General features: G+C 37.8%; 1 protein-coding gene across 1 annotated transcript in view; it reads left to right on the top strand.

The window, feature by feature from the left end:
- Positions 1-20,784, top strand: part of KIAA1217 (KIAA1217 ortholog) — a 1,016,332-nt gene that overhangs the window by 7,702 nt on the left and 987,846 nt on the right. The window lies entirely within an intron of this gene.

Here is a 20,784-nt window from a genome sequence, read left to right as displayed (position 1 = left end):
TATGCATATACATGTCTCCTATGGAATATGGATGGATCCATTTATCTTTTTAAACCAGGTTCTGTGGACCCCATTTTAAGAATCTCCATTGTTTGGGCAGATCCATCTACTCTCATTATTACTGCCACTACTTGCTGCCTTAGACTGAAAATTTCAACTAGGAGGTTCAGTGGATAGAGCATGCACTGGGCCTAGAGTCATGTCAGGAAGACATGAGTTCAAATGTGGACTGAGACGCAATCTGTGTGATGCTTGGCAAATCGCTTGATCTCCATCTGCCTCAGTTTCCTCATCTGTAAAGTTGAGATAATAGCACCTATCCTCCAGGGTTGTCATGATGCTCAAATTTGTAAAGTATACAGTGCCTGGCTCATAGTAGACACTTATAAATGCTTGTTCTAACCCCTCCTTCCTTTCTTCTACCCTTGGGTCTTGCAGAATAGAAAACTTTTCCACTATCCCAATATATCCTATACTTCCTCTGAAAGATTTTTTTTTATTTTTGGGGAAGATATTTTTATCTATTTTTTTAACTAATTGCATGTTATAACAAAATTTCATGCAAGTTTTCCCAAGTTATATGATGGCTTCATTATGGAAAGTAACCCAAGTCGCAACTCAAATTTCAGAGGGAATAGCCTCAAGTTACCTCCCTGCCTTTCTTCCCTTCTCCTTACCTGTGCTGGCAGGTGATTCGATATGAGTTATACATGTATTACTCTGAAATATTTTTAAACTATTTTGACTTTTAACATTAAGAAATGGAAGAGGAGTTAAAAAAGGTCCTTTCTATGTCTTACCTCCTTTCCTCCCCCCACTAAGCCAAGGCTTTCTAAGTAACATGGTAATGCATCCTTAGATATGGAAAGGGATAATGTAAGCTTTTGAGAAAAGTTGATATTAAAGACAAGATTAATATCATCCTGGATGTTATAAGATATACAATACTCTTGAATGAAGAGCAGGAGAGGATCTGGGGGTGGTTTGAATCCTTTGATCTCTGACATGGGCACATCTGGAAAAATAGAAAATAGTTGGAAAGGAATTGTTCAAATTGGAGCTTGTCATGTGCCCTATGACATTGAGGCCTCGCGGTGAAACTGTCGAATGCTCTTTGTGCCCCAAACCTACGGCAGTTCAAGGCACATTCTAGCATCTAAGCCTTTCCTAGGGACGTACCCATCCCCAATATTGGGAAACCAGAGGAATAGAGAGAAGCCACAAAAGACTACCCCAGCTTGTGCTGATGACCAACAGTTCTGCACCAGCAGTGGAACGAGCCAATCAAACAAATACCATCAAAAATTCCATTTCCAGATTTTGTCTTCTGCACAGAGCAGTCTCTGAGTGAAAGAAAGGCTGGTTGATTTCCTGAAGCAGCTGCTTTGCTGTCCCCACAACATAAATTCCTTATGGTGGTGATACTGGGGGCTAGGAAGCAAGGGCGAGGAGATGATGATAAGGAAATGGCAATACCGGAATATGTGCAGATAGAGGAAACAGCAGCAGGGAAGAATTGGCCCTGGGATTTACCCTTCCCTCTTAAGCTGTCTGAATACTCTGGCAGACTCATCAAGGACAGAAACGTGAAAGGCTTCTAGAAAGTCTATATCAGTGTAGGCAGGGAAGAAGGAAGAAGATGATAGAAACTCAAAGTAGTGATGGGGGAAAGGGAAAAGAAGGGAATTCCTTTGATATTTCTCAGGTATAATGGATGTGTCTGACTTAGAACTGATTCCTCCCTTAAGGGCTATAGCTCATAGAGCTATTGGTGGCAAGAACAATGTAAACTTTTCAGACCTGCTAATGTCCCTAACTCAGAAGACAGTCATAGGACCCTAGATTTTGAGCCGAAAGGAACCTTAGAGGCTGTTGTGTCCACCTTCCTCAGTTTATGATGGAGAACAAGGCAGGGAGAGGCTAAGTGGTTTGTCCAGACTCTTGTAGTGAGCAAGTATCTGAGGTGATGTTCGATGTCACGTCTTGCTCATGCCAATTCCAATGCCATATCCACTCTGCCACTCTGCCGCTGAAGCCCTTTTCTGTTGGGAGATGCTGTTTCCTCTCCTCTCTACAATCATCATGGAGAGTAACCCAAGTGGAAACTCGGAAAATTTCAGAAGGAATAGCCTCAAATCCTCTCTTCTTGACTAGGAGATATTTTAAAAACAATCCAGGCACTTTGGAAGCATTAACTCATTATTACACAATAGAGAAAAGGATGTATTATGTAATGAGGGAAGAAAGCTTGGCAAAGAGTTAGACCATTTTTCCTCCAGAATAGTATACAAAGTAAAGGGTGGGCAATCTATAAACAGAGTTTAAGCCCTACTAGAATTCTAAAAACAAACCAAAGCATATGGAGCACTCATATTAGCTCAAGATGTGGCCTACAGTCATGTATGTAAGTAGCTTTCACAAGCTCTGGTTAAAGCAGAATGCAAGACAGGTGAATCGGACCAAAATTACCCCAGGTGTTTCAGGCTATTGTGCTGCTAATGGAATAGAGAGGACTCTTGGTATTATTGCCTGTTGTACTGAGAATCCAGTTGACTGCAATTATAATGGTTTTGATTTTGTTTCTGTTTCACTTTAGGGGGTTTTCAGTGTTGTGCGCCACTCTTTTTTAGGTGAAAGAACCCACATTTATTAGATGCTGTCAAGCAGGGTAGGGGTGAGTGTGGGGGGGAGATACATCATAAATGAGAAAATTTTTAGGACACGGGAGGCCAGTCTAGCAAGGATGGCTCAGCAGCATACTGGGTAGGGCAAGAGAGGAAGCAGGGGTAGTGCCCCTCTCTTCTGAATCATTGCCTGACTTCCCAACTACTATACCTTCGTCTCAAATAGGAAGGTTAGGCTAGGCTATGTTTTTTTTTTTTTTTGACAACCTCCATTCTTCCATTCTTATGTTTTAGGCAACTCCATAGGGGGAAAAGTGACAGAATTCAAGGCAGGAGAAGAGAGTAGAGGAAAAAAATAAGATAGGATGAAAAAAATGCTAAGTTGCTTGTTATAGTGAGAGACTAGCACAGTATATAATGAAAAGCTTAGTGTGTAGATCAGGGGGGACCCACAGAGGTGTCACATAAATAGAATGTTGCCTCTGTGTATTTCAAATAGTAATAAGAATTTTTCAAGTTCCTTTAGAAAATTCAGCCTTCTTCCTGTTAAATCTGAGTCTAATACATCATTCCTCTAGGCTGCAGTTTAATTTTTCTAATCATTTAGCTAACTATTTTTTTAAGCATCAATTTCCTTACTTGCAAAATGGGTACAGTATTTGCCCTATGAGTAGCTAGGTTGTACAGTGGATAGTGTGCCAAGCCTGGAGTGTGATCCTGGTCAAGTTACTACACCTTGTTTGCCTCAGTTTCCTCATTTGTAAAATGAGCTGGAGAAGAAAATGGCAAACCACTCCAGTATATTTGCCAAAAAAAAAACCCAAATGGGGTCAAGAGGAGTTGGACATGACTGAAAATGATTGAACAACAACAAATTTGCTGTGAGGATGGTACTTTGTAAATCATGAAATTTTTTTATAAAACCAGTATTTGTTGTTAATAAGGTGACCATACTTACCCTTAGAGAGAGAGAGCCCCACCCCTAATAGCTTCTTATCATGGCTAAAGCTGGGACTGTATGAGGGATCAGCACTATTGGTTTCACATCCAAATGCATGCTGTAAACTGGAAAAATTTTCTTCATCTAATTTGATCTTTCCTTTGGGAATCAAATCCAGGCAGAATGGTATGGCAAGAATACTTCTGGGTTCAAAACCCGCCTCTGATGGTTACTAGTTTGTGTTTTGTTTTTTTTTTGCTTACTTAGCAATATTTTATTTTTCTCCCAATTTCACATAAAAATAATTTTTGCCATTTGTTTTCTAATATTTCTAGTTCCAAATTTTGTCCTTTCCTCTTCCCCATCTTCCCTCTTTGACATAGTAAGTCATTGTTATTGGTTATACATGTGCTATCATGCAAAACATAATTCCATACTCATCACATAATGGAAGCAGACATGACATTTACTAGTTACATAACCCCGAGTAGCCAGTTTAATCTCTCTGAGTCGGTTTCCTGGACTGTACAGATGGGGATAATAATGGCACCTAGTTCATAGAGTTCCTGTAATTAATGTATGATGAAATAGCATGTACAAAGGATTTTGTAAACCTTAAGCACTAAGTGCTAACAATTATTATTTGGTCTCTAAGAACTCTCAGTCCTAGGCTCTGTGGGTTATACTACATACCACAAACAGTATTGGGGCCATTTTATAAGGGAGAAATTTGAGACCTAGAGACGTTATATAATTTGTCAATGTTCATATATGAAAGGTAAGAGGAAGTCATAGAGTGAAAAAGTGAGTCACACCTCCAGGGCCATACCATCCTGGGATATTTGTTTCGGAGAGATGGAACATGATCTCCAGTGTAGATATGATTAAATGTGGCACACCTTCATATGTGGGTCCTAATAAAAACTTCCTGAGGTACTCAGTGGGTCAGTACACACCTTACACCAGAGTTTATGAGCCCTGGTCAGTGGATACATTGGTTCAAAGTATATTCAGTTAAAATATATATCAAAAAGTAACAAGAAAAAAATATCTTCATTTGTGCAAATGTTATTGTCCTTATTTTTATAGCTGAAGAAACTGAGTCAGAGAGGTCATGTGATTTGCCCCAATCTCATCTTCTATAGGAAGTCTTTCCCAACTCCTTTGAATTCTAATGTCTTCCATCTTTTTACTACCAATTCCTATTTATCCTATATTTTGTTTTTTTTTGTACATGTTAGCCTATTGTATCTCCCATTAGATTGTGAGTTCCTTGAGGGTAGGGGCTATCTTTTGCCCTTTTTTGTATCTCCAGCACTTAGAACAGTGCCTGGCACATAGTAGATGCTTAATAAATGTTTATTGAAGGAGTGACATAGCAAATGTTGACTATAGGACTTATGGGCAATGCTATTTCCACTATACTAAGCTATTTATTGGAGGCAATTTACAAAATAATTAAAACCAGGCATCTCTTTCTAGCGTGAAATTTGCATTTAAACAGTTGAATTTTACATGTCATTGGTGCATTATTTTGAAAGCTGTAAAATATATTTCTAAGAAACACAGTCACTATACAATGAATTATGATGCTCTCATCTCTAGGAGGAGCTCTTTTAGCTGCAAATGTTTGAGAAAAGGGGCCCAGGTTGAGTACAGTGGTATGAAATAATAACTCAACCAGAATTAAATGTCTATCCTTGACAAGTTGGAATTTAAGTTTTTCTTTACTACCTATCTTTTGGTGGAAATACTGATGATCAAGGGAAGGTAGGAGAAAGTAAAGCAAGATGCATGAATTAGTAAATAATTTACTTTTTTTAGGCCTTTAAGGATTTTCAAACAATTTCCTTCAATTAACCCTATGAAATAGTTATGAAAGTATTACTAGTCCTATTTTAATAATGTGGAACTGAGACTTTGAAATGTTCAACAATTTGGTTGAGATCAGATTAAGCTGATATGTGCCAGAAACAGGATTCAGACTGGGGTCTTCAAACTCCAAATCCAGTATTTATTCCAATGCCCCCCTATTAAGCATAATCCATTTTTGAATATTTAAAGAGGAGTAGACAATGTAGTGCAGTAATTAATTAATTAATTTGGGGAATTGACTATTTGTCTTACCAGCTATATGACTAGGCACTTCCCATGTATAGGATGAATTCTACAGAATTGTTGTCTCTCGGATTTTTCTGGAAACATCACTATTACCCATTACTTGATTTGAATTAGATCCCAGTCACACAGAATAGTTTCTGGTGTTAGGAGACATTGTTCTTTTTTGGCCCTTTTCCCTGTCTGTCTCTGTGAAATGTTATCTCATTTCCAAGACTCAAAGATCTTGTACTATGAACTTTTGACTTTGGTTTATAGCCACTAACCATTCTAGTGATCTTTTATCATGTAAAGAATAATTTTATGTCTTCCCCCAAATCATCATGTTTCCTATCCAGATATACTTTTAAATATTTGCACATCAGCCCAAGTGATCCTAATGTCTGTAAAAATTACATCAACATGAACATTATTTATATATATATTTCACATGCTTGTTAGTATCAGAGGTGATACAGTTGAGATTAGTGAACACCAGTAATTCAATTGCCCATTTTCCATTTATATTAGGGCTCTTATTTGTCAATAAGCAGACCTCTTTTATGGCTGCCTAATTTTTTTTTTGGATGGGGGCCAATGGGCCTTTGATGATTTGTATGAATGGAGTATTTCAACTCATGATAACCTATGAACTCTTTTCAAAGTCTTTGATTGAGATTATTCTTGACCACATTCTATCACATTCCATCATTCCTGAGTTGATGGCTTTTTGAGCTGCATCCAATTCCTCTAGAGCATTGTATTTATTGGTAAATTGTGTCTCATACTGTAAACCTTAAAATTTCTTAGACTTATAAATGTTGGAAATTTCACCATTGGGAAATTTCATACTTGGAAAATTTCTTACTGATAGTCTATTGGAATGTGAACTCCATTGGCATGGGAGGTTCCTTCTCCTCCCTACTTAAGATTACTTTAGGACAAAAACCTTTTGCTGAACAATGGAAAGGGCTTTGACCTATGCTTAAGCATAGAACAGGAAGTTCTTTGAATCATGATTGATTTTAGAATTGATACAATAGAGATACTTGGAATGACAGAACCAGGTCTTGGAAAATACAATTTCCACCCTACTCAGTCCTAACAGGATTTAGGAAGGGCTGCAGCATAGATCAAGATTTAATTATTTGAGAATATGACCTTCAACAGACATGTGCAAATTCACAGACCTCTGGGTGGTCCTGGGTTAAGGTAGAGCCACCATTGGCACAGGGAAGACATGGACAGTGATTGGTAGATGTGAGAACTGAGGGGAGGGAACTTGGATGGTTTCCTTAAAAATAGAGGGGTCTGAGGACTAGAGGAGGTTGGAGAGGTTTTGCTCTAAGAGGTTGTGCTCTGAGAAGCTTGCTCTGAAGGAAGCTGGAGGTGGAGGCCCCTGAGACTGTTTCTCCATTTTGGTCACGTGAGTGATAGGGACTGATCTCTTTCCTTTGCCTCAGCTATCTAAGGGCTTGGGCCTTTTGGCCCAGCCTAAACAGAGGGGGTATTTAAGCCCTATTCCCTTCTCTCCCATTTCTCTTTCCCTCCCTCCCTCCCTCTCTCCCTCCCTCTCTCTCTCTCTCTCTCTCTCTCTCTCTCTCTCTCTCTCTCTCTCTCTCTCTAATACCTTTCTTCCTCCTGTTTGTAATTAAACTCCATAAAAGGTTGACTGCTGACTTGAGTTTTCATTTAGGAATTACATAGCTCAATTCCTTGGCGACCTTAAATTAATATGTATCAGTCTTTTAAAGTGATTTCCTTGTCACAATACTCCCATATTTTCAGGACCTGTTCCTCTCTACTTTGATGTCAGTGTAGTAACTTGAGTATATATAAATGATGACCTGGATCATTTTATTCATTGCAGATGAGAATTCCTTATTTTCTCTTCTTGCCTACTATTGCATACTATATAAGTCAATGGTAAAGTCCATAATAATTTTGAAATCTCATTTATGTATCCATAAGTTTTCCCCATTTGCTTTTATGGTTCACAATTTAAAATTTCAAGTATATCCTAGAGAGATTTGAAATAAGTGCTAAACTGATGGTTGGGTAGCAAATGTGCAAATTTGAGGATTTCACCATCACAACCGACATGATTTGCTTTCTTGCTTCTAAGATTCTGATATTTTCTAAACCAAGTTGTGATGATTCTAAAGCGGGCTATTAAACAGAATCTTAAAAATTCAACTTGCATCCGAAAGGAAAACGATGATTACATCAGCACACTTGAACTTTTATCAGAGTCTGAACAACAGATAAATACCATTATCCAATTCACAAAAATGCCCTTTATAAAGCACAATCTTAAAAGGAATTCTCTGGATTTAAAGGAAAATATCCCAACCACAAGTTAATGGTTATGTTTTTGCTAGTGCCTGACTGTGACATAAAAAGGAAGGAGAATATGGAACAAATGTTCCAAACAGAATGTCTTGTTCTAAAAAGCACTTATTTTCTGTTTCTACCTAAAATAAACCTTTATGTGAGCACTCTAAGTAATGCTTATGTGCTAAAGATTTATATACGTGCTTCCATTAGATGAAGATACATCATTAAAGCTTATAGATATAAAATACTATGTGTTGGCAAAATGATCTGATGCTCAACTCCAAGCATTTAGTCAGCCCATGCCTCTGGAATATGAGTCACATTCTTGTTTACAACCAATTGAAGAAAACTCCAAGATGCTGACATAGGCCAGTGTTTGGGGACATTAGTCCTTGTGTTCTTTGCATATTTCCTTTATATGTTTTGTACATATAGCATAGATCATAGCACAACTGTCTTTGATTACAAGTATCCCTTTGCTTTAAGCAAACTCATATATGAAAATTTGAAAATGCAAAGTTTACCAAACTGGGAATTGGTCGAATACTTGTTATAATCAGCATTTATTCATATTTCAGGTTCTCTCACTCTTGGCTCTATCTTCTCTAAGCCTTGTGTGGCGAGATGAAGCTCACACATAGCTAGCTCTAGTTTTAGACTTTGCGTCTCCCTGTGGGGGTGTGGACATGGATATTTGACTTATTCATTGTACATGGATTGAGGATGAATTGGTTGGCGTTGACTGTTGGGGAATGGAATAAATTGTGGGCATTCAAATTGCACAATCTTGTTCCCTTTTCTAGAAATGATATGAGAGAATAGCAGAGCTAAAAACAGGCCTAGGTCTTCAGCTGGAGAGAGGGGCTGGTTATATATACAGCTGCACTGCTCCTTCTCCCTCTCTAATTCCAACAGAAATTGTGAATGGATGCCTTGGATCAGAGGCTTTTTGAAGGTATATATACTCTCACTCATGAAGACTTAGAGGAGAGTCCATGATCCTCAAGTTCCTGAACCCCAGACTTTTGTATCAGTGAATAGAGCTTTCTAGATAATGTAAAGTTCCTGGAGAGACTCTTTAGTGAAACAATGAGGAAATCCTGAGAAGTACTAATCTTTAGAATTGCTTCTCTAGCAACCTCAAGTTCAAGAGCTCAGGGATCTACCCTAATAGAGAAAAAGGACATTTCTTAGTATCAGATTCTTGGAGATTTCATAAAAGGAAACAACACATGTAAAGTACTTTACAAACCTCACATCACTATAAAAATGCAAATGGTCATCATCACCACCACCCTCATAAAACTGATTATTTTAGTTAATGGAGGAGAGAAGAGAATCTTGGAATCCAGCCTCCTAGCAGACAGTTCCTGGGCAATGTCTATTTGAGAGGGCACTGGGGACATGGCCCTGGAACTTGTAGATCATCCAAGGGCTAAGCCACAATATCCAGGAAACAAAAGCCCTAGGCTTTATCATCCTCTACTACTGTAAATTTTTAAAAATAGCATTGGGTTGATAATTAGGGATTTGCCTTTCTTACAACACCAAATTCTTTTTTCCTTCTGGAGTAAAGGATAGGAACAAAAGACTGAAGACCCAAATGGGTTCCTGCAGTGATAAAAGGACATAAAAATGTCAGACAGTTCCCATAGAAATTTCCAATTCATTTTCCATCCAAGGAGATTCCAAAGTATTGGTAGCTCATTCAATCTTCTAGAAATCTGTTGGACCCTGGGAGGGAAATAAGATTTTCTGGGGAGGGAGAAGTTTACGAGTTAAAGTGAGTCTTTTATTTGCTTTTGACATTTTCTGAGGGATGAAATAGACTTCCTTTTCCTGGTATGCATTGTTACCTTGAGTCTTTGTAGAGTAACTGGGGACCCTTTTGCTTCAAACAGTGGAGACCTAATCATGAGCTACGTTTGAGCTATGTTCCAAGATGTCTGAGAGGCCACTCAAGTTGCAGGCAAATCAAATCAAAAGGATATCATTTGGGTGGGCTGCTCTAAGCTTTACTCTTGTTCTTGTAAGCCTGAAGCCTAAAGCAAGCCACAGTCTGGCCCAGTTAAACTGTTAGAGAAGGGGCTAATGACACAGTTACTCACCCTTTCCCTTTCTCTACAACATAGTGATTTTTGTAACAGGGGTTAAAGGGAAAGTAGGACTCAATCAACTGATTCCTTTCCACATGGAAAGTCACAGGACTGAATCAATTGCATATCTTAACAAAATAACTATTCATATGGTAATCAAGCCAGGTTCAAAAGCATTTACCAAGGGCCCTACTATGTGCCAGGCACAGAACTAAGCATTGAAGATACAAAGAAAGGTCAAAAGCACTACCTGCTGTCAATAAGCTCACAGTTAACTGGGGAAAACCACCTTGTAAACTATGTATAAGGAAGATGTTTACAGGGTAAACTATGTATAATAGAGGGAAGGTACTAAAATTATTGGGTATTGTGAAAGGTTTCTTTGTAGAAAAGTAGGCTTTAGGAGATGCCTGAGGAAGTCACCAAAGCCAGAAGGTGGAAATTAGATAGGAGAGAATTCAGAAATGAGAGACAACTAATGAAAATGCATAGGCTTGGCAGCAACTGGATTTTCTAGAACAGCAAGGAATTCAATATGACTGGATTGCTGAGTGTGTAGAGAGAAATATGATATAAGAAGCCTGGAACGATATGAAGAAATTGTATTGTGAAGGGTTTTATCTTATTTATTGATTTATTAATTTAATTAACATTTTATTATCATGCAAAACTAACTTCCATACTGGTCATTATTGTGAAAGCACACTCATACAAAACCAAACCCTAAAATAAAACCATAAATACAGTGATTTGTGTAAAAATCTGTTAAGGGTAAATTTTAGGGTTGAGACTGAACATATTTTTTTAGTGGTTGCCAGGAATTTAAATTCTAAATCCCAATGAAATACTCAAGTCAGGATGGAATTTTATGGTGGTTTATTTACAATAGAAGGAAGAAATTAGGAATGAAAGAGAGAGAGGGGGAAGGGAAGATCTGCAACAGCCTGGTCTGGGCCAGGAGGAGTTCAAAGGCCTCAGCCAAAAGGCTTTCCCAGAAGATTAAATCCAGCTTGGCTTCCTGCCACAAGGCCTCCTCCAAAATCAGGGGCCTCCTTGGAGTCTGGCGCCTTCAGAAAGTCAGGGAAAGGGGATTAAGTCTTGTACTCACCACATGACAGTCTAAAGGAAGCAGTCTGAGGTCTCACGCTGCAGTTCCTCCAAACTAAGTTCTACCGCCAAGCTTGCAAAAAAGTCTCTCTCACAGAAAGTGACCCAAAATATAAAGGTAGTTCTTTACATCACTTCCTGCATTTCACATGTACCAATGGTGGCTTAAACTTGGCTTTGGACAGCCCAGGGAGTCAGTCAGTTGTGTTCTGATTTGTTACTTGCTAGCAGACATGGTCATAAGACCTTCCTCCCCCACACTTAGTCCTTAAGTAGGGGTGTATACATTCCTGGTTGCTAGAATTCTAAAGACTAAGTAGGGTGGAGTAAATCTGAAATTCACATTTGAAAGCTAGTATGCTTTGATATGCATCTGTCCAACTCCAGTAGTTCTTCCTCTGGAGGTGGAGAGCATTCCCCATGATAAGTCTTTCAGGATTGTCTCAGATCATTGCATTGCTGAGAATAGCCAAGTTTCCACAGTTGATATTCATCCAATATTGCTGTTATTGTGTACAATATTCTACCAGTTGAGCTTATTTTGCTCTGCTTTAGTTCATGAAGATCTTTCAAGCTTTTTCTGATATTTTGTTTATTATTATTGTAACACAGTAGTATTCTATCACCAACATGTACCACAATTTGTTCAGCCATTCCACAATTGATGGACATCCCCATAATTTCCACTTCTTTGCCACCACAAAAAGAGCTGCTATAAATACTTTTCTACAAGTAAGTGCTCCCCCCTTTTTTATTATCTCTTTAGGATGCAGACCTAGTAGTGGTATTACTGGACCAAAGGGTATGCAACAGTTTTCTAGCCCTTTGGGTCCAGTTCCAAAGTGCTCTCCAGAATGGTTGCATCTGTGAAGGGTTTTAAACCAAATGGAAGAATTTAGGTTTAATTCTGTAGGTGAGAGGGAGCCACTGGCATTTTTTGAACTTTGGGATGACATGCTCAGACCTGTGCTTTTAGGAAGATCATTTTGACTTCTGAATGGAAGATGAACCAAGTAGGGAGACACTTGAGGTAGAAAGACCAACCCAAAGGCTATTTCAATTATCTGGGTATGAGATTTTGAAAGGCTGTGTCAGGGTGGTGGCAGTAGGAGAGGAGAGAAGTGTGCATATGGGTCTATTGACAGAACTTGACAACAGATTGGATTTAGGAGGATGTTGTTGAGAGTGAGGAATTAAAGATGACAATTATGTTTTGAGACTGGGTGTCTGGGAGAATGGTGGTATCTTTGATGGGAATATGCAAGGAACTCTTTGGGGGAAACAATATAAGGTGCTCAGTAGTGGACATATTGAGTTTGAGATGTCTGAAACATGGCTGATAGGCAGTTGAAGTTGTGAGACTGAGGGTCAGGAGAGAGATTAGGGCTAGATAAATATATTTGAATATCATCATCATCATCATACAGAGGATGACTGAACTCATGGGAGTTGAGAGAGCACCAAGCAAAATAGTATAGAGGGAAAAATGAATTGGGGCCCAGGACTGAACCTGGGTGGCATCTACATTGAGTGGGTATGACCTAGATAAAGATTAAGTAATAGTATCTAGGAAACATATGTTTTGTTGTTCAGGCATTTTTAATCATGTCTGACTCTCTTTGACCCCATTTGAGGTTTTCTTGGCAGAGACCCTGGAGTGGATTGCCATTTTCTTTTCTAGTTCATTTTACAGATGAGGAAATTGAGACAAACAGGGGTACATGATTTAGGATCACACAGCTAGAAAGTTTCTGAGTCCAAATTTTGAACTGGGGAAGAAGAATCTTCCTGACTCCAGCCTGGCACTCTCTCCACTGTCCCACCTAGCTACCCTTAGACATGTGTTTGAATATAGCTATTATGGGAATCTTTAGAAACTAGCTCCCACAGTTCCTGGCATGGGTAGATGCTCAATACATGTTTTTTTTAATTGATGAAAATGTTATTAATTGAGTTATATGCCTCAGATTATTATGCATTATCTTTGCTTCTCCATTTTATAATGTTTAATAATTGTTTTAAGAACTTTAATTTTGCCTACCAGAATGGATTTAGGGTCAGTTAAAGACCTTATGTGTTGTCTCTCCTCTTAGAAAATAAAATCCATGAAGACAGTGATTGTTTTTGCTTAGTTTGTATGCTTGTGTCTCCATTGCCTAGCACAATACCTGACAAATAATAAAAGGATTTATAATTGCTTGAGGAAGGATCAAGGAGGAAGAAAGGAAGGAATGGGGCCATATGTTCTGCTTCTTTTGTGTCATTCTATTTGCCTAGAATAGTGCTGTGCTGGCTTTTATCCCTTCTGCATTACTGAAGCTACATGCTCAAAAATGACCCCCTAAATACCATTTTCAGGGACTTTTTTCTTTTTCTTAATTTTCCTTGTTACTTCTGCAACTTTAAGCATTGTTCATCACTGTCTTCTTGAAATTCTCTTGGCTTCCATGATGTGCACACTGGTATACAAGGGATCTATGTTCTTAATTCCCATTAACCAAAAGAGTTGCTTTGCTATTGTTTATACTACATAGTGCAATGTATAGTCTAAAAATTAGTCTCATGGAGCCTCAGGTTAAACAGAAAGGAGCAACTTGTGTTTGTAATAGCACAGCCTATCTTACACTCTCCAGGCACAATTGTTCTTTCAATTCCTTTCTTCTTTATCCCTAAATGTTGGTGTTCCCCATCTCCTACTGAATCTTCGGGTCTACTTCTCTGGCTGGTAGCTGGAGTCTACACTACCATCATCTGAGGCTCAACATATGTAAAATCAAATCTTCTTTCTCCTTCACTTTCTCCCCTCAGATGGACTTCTCTTTCAGATCTTCCCAATTCTGTAAACAGGACAAGTTTTCTAGTTACTTAATAGACTTTATACCCTTTCTCTTCATCCTTCTATAGTCTGGTAATGTCCATTTGATTCTTGTTTTATAATCCTTTTCTATCTTACTTTTTTAAACCTTACCTCCTGTCTTAGAAGCTATACTTAGTATTCATTCCAAGGAAGAAGAGTGGCAAGGGCTGGACAGCTGGAATTCAATGACCTGCCCAGGAGGAAGTATTTGATTCCGGACTTGAATTCAGGACCTCCCATCTTCAAGGCTGGCTCTCTATCCACTGTTTCACCTAGCTGCCCCCTTTCATAATGGTTTTCAACTCGGGAGCCAAACAATTTGAGTTTGAATTCCAACTTTGCCACTTATTACCTGTATAACCTTGAGAAAGTCACTACTTTCTCTCTCTGGGTCTCAGTTTCCCCCACTCTAAAGTGGTTGTCCTGGATGAGCTCCAAGTTCCCTATGAGTTCTAGTTCTATTATCCTTTCTGTTCTTTATCTTAAATCCCTCCCCATACATTTTTAGCTCATTCCCCTTTGTTCTGTCTTTGATGGAAATGATATAGTGCCTACTTTTGTAATGCTGCAACATATGACTCCCCACCTCTAATGTCTGTCTTTTGAAGGCTTAGTATTAACATGTGTAACATGTAAGCATGTGACACTTATTTATAGTACCATTTTCAATTCTTTTTCTCTTTAGAAATTGCCTTAAGTGAGGTTTGCTTCATAACAGAAATACTCTAAAGAGCCATTTGTTTATGAATAAATCCTGTGCCCAGGGGAAATGTCCTATGATTCAGTAATTGTTTAGTATTTGGTTTCTCCACATTTCACAGAAAAAATGTCCTTTTTGGCTTGATGTAGTGTTCATCTAAAGTTTAAAGCACTCTTACCAGTACAGCATTCTGTCGGTATGAATAAATCCTGTTTATTTGGGGAGAAGGTTGGGGAATGAGAGTGACAGTGTCGGATATGAACTAAACTTTTAATAAATAAAAAAGAAGCAACAAGAAAAGTATGAAGGGAAATTTAAGAAGAGACCTCTCTAATAGCTTGCACTTATGGTACTTCGGCTTTTGCCAAGTGCCTGCCTCCCAGCAGTCCTATATGGTAGTTAGTACATATATTATTTACTATATTTTTCACAGATGAAGAAATGGATGCTCAGAAGGCTATCTGGCTCAGAGTCACACAAAATTGAGACTGTAAGGGGAGACTGATGTTATGATTACTCTTTGATATTAATAGACTTCTTTTAATATAAAAATATAAACTTCTTGAAGGAGAGTCTCTTATTGTATTTATTTGTATCCTCTTTATTTAGTCATGTTGTTGGGACATAGTAGAGGCTTAGTTAAGCGAAGCTAGGTGGTTCAGTGGATAGAGGGTCAGATCTGAATTCAAGAAGGCAACTTCTTGAGTTCAAATCTGGCCTCAGACACTTCCTGACTGTGTGATCCTTGGCAAGTCACTTAGTCCTGTTTGCCACAGTTTTCTCATCTGTAAAATGAGTTGGAGAAGGGAATGACAAACTACTCCAGTATCTCTGCCAAGAAAACCCCAAATGGGGTCAAAAGGAATTGGTTATGACTGAAATGACTGAACGGCAGCAGAGCCTTAATAAATGCTGGCTCAATTGACTGACTTAGTGAGATGATGTTTAAAAACAAGAATATTAAGAGGCAGTATGCATTAGGAAATGGAGTAGTGAAGCATCTACTGAGTAGCCACTTTGTTTAGAGCATACTATGGTCAGAGCACTGTATGAGGGGGTGGGCTTTGAAAGTGGTTAAAAGACAAGAAATTAAGAAATAGTTCATAAAGTCAAGGAATTTACAGACTGGTTGCAGAGATGAAAATGTCCATGACTTGACATGATTCAGTTAAAATTACAAAGAGACTCAGCAGACAAGTTGACCATAGTATCGAGTTGTGCCATTTGAACATCTGAATAAGCAAGAAATGTGAAGCAATGATTCCAGTAACAGAAGGCTAATAAGGGAGAACTTTAAATAGGAAACTAGTTTGGACTTGGACTTTTTAAAACATTCTAAGTAGGGATTGGTAGAGAGGAGGGCAGATGGCATAAGCAAAGTGGAAATTAACTACTTTTGTGTAGAAAGTGGACAGTAAAACAGTGTGCAATTGAAATGGTGAATTATAACTGAGAAGCAGTGAAAAATGAATATGAAAGAGCACGGGGATTTATTTTCTATTTTATTGTACTTTTCCTCCAATTGCATACATAAACTTTTTTTTTGACATTTTGTGAACCAAATTCTCTCCCTTAGTCCCTCCCCTTTCCCTTCTCTGAGGCAGCAAGCAATATGATGTTATACATGTGCTATCATGTAATCCATATTTCCATATTTATCATATTGTGAAAGAAGATACATCATATATTCAAGAAAAACACTTATTAAAGAAACAAAGTAAAAAATGGTATACTTCAATCTGTATTCAGACCCCATCAGTTCCTTGTACGTTTGTGGATAGCCTTTTCATCATGAGTTTAATGAATCCTTGAATTGCTGAAAGTAATTGTCATTCACAGATGAACATTGTATATCGATATTACTATGTATAATGTTCTCCTGATAGTGCTTACTTCATTTTGCATCAGTTCATTTAAATCTTTCCAGATTTTTCTGAAATTGTCCTGTTCATCATTTTTTATGGCACAATAGAATTCCATTACAGTCATATACCACAACTAGTTCAGCTATTCCCTATGGACATTGCCTCAGTTTCCAGTTCTTTGCCACCAAAAAAAAAAAAAAAGAACCACTGTAAATATTTTTTATAAAAGTACATCTTTTCTTCCTCTCTTTGATTTCTTTGAGATACAGCCCTAGTAGTGGTACTGCTAGATTAAGTGGGAGCATGGGGAGTTAAGAAACCTCATTCATCTTCCCCATCTTGCTGCTTATTTAGTCCTGTCACTTCATTTCTCTGTCTACTTCTAACAGTCTGATCAGAAGGTAGAATAGTGAAATTTCTCATACGTTTGATGTCAGGTTCTTGTTCTGACATGAATCAATTGCAAATGAGTTCCTGTGGACAAAGGCACTACCCAATAAGAATGCCATTTAATGGAAGATCACTAAGTCTTGAAGGCTTCCACTAAAATTCAGAGTCAGTTTCTGTAAATATTCCTTATTCTCTGAGGGATGAAAAATTTGTTAGGGGGAAATGAATCTGATATGAAAAACAAAATGGTGTGACTTTCACTTTGGCCTTTTTAACTTGTCAAAAACCTATAGTGTTAATAATAGGTTTCTACCTACCCATTTTCCAACTAGAGCTAGTAGGCATAATTTTTTTTATTCACTTAAAATTATTTTTAAAATGTGATATATGTGAGCCTTATAAGACACCAAGAAAATTAGCGAGGTTCAGTTTGAGATTTGGTGAGCATTTCAGAAGGTCATCAGAACATTTGTTGTCTTCTCCATGTCATCTTCTACTCTCCACAGGAAATGCACCAATTAAGCAAGCAATAACTGGCCAGGTCATTACTACCTGGGGAAATTATGTTATTCTGATACCTTAAAGCTGTCAACTTGACTTAGCTAATATAGACCACATACATTGCACAGTATGTGGATAAAGTAATAAGGAAAGCATTTATATTCTGTCAAAAATCAGTGCTCCCATTATGAATAACTTCTTTTGCTCTCGATTTTTGTATGATGAATTCCTGCTGTTGCCTTCATTGCTGGTATGTGATATGCCTACAATATTATGTAAGTAACCAAAGTATTAGAGTGATACAAGTTATACAAAGCTCCTGAAACTAATTAAATAAAAAGAATTACAGAATGTTCCCTGGGTTTATATATGCTTAACTTCAACTTGAGTAAGTTATTAAGTTTTCCCTGAGACATCTAAATACTTCAGTAATAAGATATGCTAACTTTAAATTATCCTTTGCTTTCTAAAGCAACTCGGTCAAATGGTGTAATCCCCCATTACCAGAATGTAAGATTAAGACTGAAAGCCTGAAGGAAATAAAGCAGTGGACCTAAAATAATTTTTAATAAGCATGCTCTTTCTCAATTCCCAAACTAAATCCATGTCCATCTTTCATCTCTCTCTTTTGCCCCCATCTACGCTTTGAAGTGTGGTAGGACTCTCAGATTTCATGCTTGGACAGTACAGACAGAGAGATTCCTCAATCCTACTTTCAGACAAAAGTCCATTTATCCTATTATAAGGTTAGCTCAGTGGTCACCATCTTAAGGTATCTGATCAACTTGTGCCAGTGAAATTCCGGTGCCTGGAGTTTAGCATACAGTAGTTTACCTAATATCTCCATTCTCCTGAGAACATGAGGCAGGAATTCTTCCTTCTGCCATCCCTAATGCCCTGATGCAGAAGGAAACATACTCACACAATATGTGACTGTGGTGTGGTGTGAGCCAAGGGAAGGTTTCTAGATGTTGAATGAAACGTCCTGGTTCATGCAACCTTATCTGTATAGTTTCATTCACTGCCTTGTCTAGACTTAGAAAGGATATCAGAATTAGATTATTGGCACCAGAGGTGATAACTATAATGGAAATTCTTTCACTGAGGACAAGTTTAGTTGTATGTATAGGTTACAGACTTCAGGATTCAAGATCCTTTTAGGGGAAGAGACTCTGGGGCATCATTCCCTAGGTAGGTAGAAGTAAACAGAGTCTCCAGGTTTCTTTTTGAGCAAGAGGAATATCACTGATGTTCTTGGATGCAAGTTATGGTGTGGATCTCCAGTATAGTCTTCTCTTGCCAAATCTAGTTATATCAAGAGAGAGAGAAGGGTTCACCATTAGAGAGAAGAGCTTGTTGTCTCCAAGTCACAGTGCTTTGAAGAAATAATAGAGGTTGAGACAGAGTTGTGGCAGGTAATTTGTACAGTGATGGAAGGAGCAGGGCTGACTCCAGGTGGGGAGCACTGTGATGACAAAGCTTTGGTCTAGACAGGAAGCAAGGATGATCTCATTGTATGATGTGAGTCCAGAAGACAGTGAAACAAAAAACCAGTGTTAAAGTCCTCCCAGATGTTACTGTCCAGTTAAAGCACAACCTTCATTGTCCCATCTATAACTACAAGTGGGCCAGGACCTCTCGTTTCTTCCCTCCAGAGGTGGTAGCAAATGATGAGGACATGCTTCAGCTTCTTCCTCTCCTCTTGCTGTGCACCTTTTGGTGCATATCTATACACTATTTGGGTCGTGGGCATGACTTTTTCTGCGGTGTCTGGATCCATTTACTTCTGGTAACTAGGACCAAAAATCTTAGGGTACTTCTTTCTTATTTAGATGAATTATTGTTCCTGTCATGCATGATTTGGGAATATATCTTAATATTACCTTTTTTTTTTACTATATTCTTTGCTTCTTTTGCTTCTTGCTTCATCCTTACCCTAATGGATCTTTCAAATTTTTGTTAGATTTTTCAAGGGAAAAAACATCTTTAAGTATAAATTTCCTGATACTGATAGAAGTAGGGGAAATATATCTTGAAGAAACTTTGGAGACATGATCATTGGTAGACTCATAAACATTTTAGTGTATTTAATATCTGCTTCAAGAATTTCTATTAATTAAAATCAACCTACTGATTAGATCTTCTAGAATATCTTGGGAAAATACATTAGATCTTGTTTATCATCAGAGAATGAGGTGTTCTATGTAAATTAATTTTCTCAATAGCAAAATCTTCAAGCTTTAAGAACTAATTTAATTTAGTTTAGCAATCTTGAATGGAAAATTTTCTAAATGTACCAAAGATGTTCCTTAAACATAGCATACTAACTTAACTAATAAATAAAAACAGTTCAAAATGATATCTTACCAACCATCCCCTATATATAGCAGAATAGATGTACATTGAGAGCAGGAACTGTTTTTGTTTTGTCTCTTGTTTCCTTAGCATCAACCCCAGTGCCTTATATATTGCATATACTGAATAACTGTTTGTTGAATCCGATTATACTATGATGTAACATAGTCATTTTCCGAGCTTTATACTCCTACTTACCTCTAGTAAATACTATGAATAAAGTGCTTTAAAAGGCTTACAAAACACTTTACATACATTATTTTATTTAATCTTCACAACAGTCCTGTGTATTATTTTCCCCATTTTAATGATGAGGTAACTGAGGTCCAGAAAGTTGAGGTGACTTTCATATGGTCACATAAGACTTCAAAGTAGGATTTGAACCTAGACTTCTGTCATGTTTAAGTTCAACCCATTTTCCTCTACACTGTTAACCAACAATTGCACATTGCTTTAAGGCAGCAATGTGGTGCCATAGGACATAGAGTACATAGGGCCTGGAAATTTACTAGCTGTGTGACCCAGGGCAAGTCACTTAATCTCAATTTGTTTCAGGTTACTCATTTGTTAAATGAGAATAATAATAGCACCCCCCCCCAAGACTGTTGAAAGAACCAAATGAGATAATAATTGTAAAGCACTTAGAATAGTGCCTGGAACATAGTAAGTGCTATATACATGTTAGCTATCGCTATCATCATCATCATCATCATCATCATCATCAGGATGTCAGCTCTCTCTCTTCACTGTTGTCAATGTGTCTGCCACTGGCATTTCTGTCCTATCCCCATAGAAGACTTTCTAGTCTTCTGTCAGAAAACAGAGGACCAAATTTATTGTAATTATATCTCTAAATAAATAAATGAGCTCTAAGTGAAGGTATGATGGACTCTATACCACATATATGAATTATAG

This window comes from Monodelphis domestica, chromosome 5, assembly GCF_027887165.1.
Source record: "Monodelphis domestica isolate mMonDom1 chromosome 5, mMonDom1.pri, whole genome shotgun sequence".
NCBI lineage: Eukaryota > Metazoa > Chordata > Mammalia > Didelphimorphia > Didelphidae > Monodelphis > Monodelphis domestica.
The sequence above is the reverse complement of the archived record's forward strand: the minus strand, read 5'-3'. Positions and strand labels throughout refer to the sequence as shown.